Source organism: Microtus ochrogaster, chromosome 10 (genome assembly GCF_000317375.1).
Source record: "Microtus ochrogaster isolate Prairie Vole_2 chromosome 10, MicOch1.0, whole genome shotgun sequence".
NCBI classification, from domain to species: Eukaryota; Metazoa; Chordata; class Mammalia; order Rodentia; family Cricetidae; genus Microtus; species Microtus ochrogaster.
This window is the reverse complement of record NC_022016.1, coordinates 47,065,545-47,066,932: the sequence shown is the minus strand read 5'-3', so window position 1 is coordinate 47,066,932 and position 1,388 is coordinate 47,065,545. Positions and strand designations below refer to the sequence as shown.

At 59.6% G+C, this 1,388-nt stretch overlaps 1 protein-coding gene across 1 annotated transcript in view; it reads right to left on the bottom strand.

The window, feature by feature from the left end:
- Positions 1 to 1,326, bottom strand: part of Alpl (alkaline phosphatase, biomineralization associated) — a 56,504-nt gene extending 55,178 nt beyond the window's left edge. Inside the window, exon 1 of the mRNA XM_026782387.1 lies at positions 1,250 to 1,326. The gene's annotated coding sequence lies outside the window, so the exon portion shown is untranslated. The remainder of the gene's footprint in view (positions 1 to 1,249) is intronic.
- Positions 1,327 to 1,388: the final 62 nt, after the last annotated feature.

Here is a 1,388-nt window from a genome sequence, read left to right as displayed (position 1 = left end):
GATGGGGACCAGCCCAGCCCTATCTCTCTCCATCAGTGGGGCCTTTGAGAAGCTGTGTTCTCCCCCAGGGAATTCAAGAACAGTTTTGAAACTGGGCAGGGAGGCAGAGAGAGATGGACAGGGGTTGGGGCAGGAGTTGGTGGGGAGGACTAAAGGATGCAGGATGCAGGATGCAGGGAAGCAGGTCCAGTCCAGGAGGACCTGAAGGGGGCTCTCCAACTCTGCTGGAGAGCATAGGGACAGGGCCAGCGACCAGATTTAAACCCTGACAGCACTTGCCTCCACTGTCTACAGCTCGCTGTTCCCATTTGTAAACGAGATGTCTGCCAGGTGTCAGGGCAGGTTTTAGCGCATAGTAGGCACTCAATAAACAGTTGTCATCCTCTCTAATTCTCACCCGGCCTGAGAACCTGAGTTCTTCTTGGGGCTCAAAAGTTCTTTCAGGCCTGAGACTCATCCCTCTTTTTACATCTATGTATGTATGCTTGTATGTGTATGCACATATGATTTGGGGACACAGTCTCCCTTGGTAGCTCAGGATGGCCACGAACTCACAGCGCTCCTCAGCCTCCAGACTGCCAGCAGCCCCCCTCCAACCCTCATTTAATCAAGGATGCACAGGCACACCCCAGAGTCCTTTGTAAGGCCCCCTCCCCCAGGCCCATTACTGTTGAAAAGGTTCACCGTGGACAAAGCCGAGTGAGGAAGAGGTTTTCCTCTGCCTCGGGTCCTGCCGCTGTGGCTGTGCCCTTAACCCTTTCTTACCCAGGCTGGACAAGGCAGCAGCCCCACTCTCACCTGCACGCATTCCAGAGCCGGTTGCAGGCTCCTTCTGTTTCCTGGGCTCCCTCACGCTCAAACAGACACTAGCACACGGTCTCCAATCTCTCCCGCCAAGGATCCCAGCATGTGCTTCCCAGATGCTCCCCAACTATTTTAGACACCAAGGGGGACAGAGTGGCTTGGAACCACGAAGGGCGCAGCTGTGGGCTACGCAGCCGCGTGGACACCGGGAGCAGGTGCTTAGCATGAGGATGGGTCCTGGACAGCGGCTCCGCGGACGCCCCGTCCATCATCCAGTCAGGCCCCGAGAGATGCGCGCGGGGGCCGGAGAAGAATGAGTGGTCTTGGGTTCCCAGGGCTCCTGTCCTTCCACGTGTCTCCACCGTGACTGGGACAGACACTGCGGGGCCAGCGGAGCGCGCGTGTGGGAGTTGAGCCAGCCGCGGGCGCAGCATGCTTTCCTTACCTGCAGGCACTCGTGGGGAGGGTCCGTCCCGGCTCGCGAGCGGCGGTCCTTGGGAGTGCAGTGGCGGGAGCGTACGCTGGCGGTCACCTCCCCCGCGGGTTTATGAAGGCGGCCCGGCCTGAGCGCCCGCCGGCCTCCC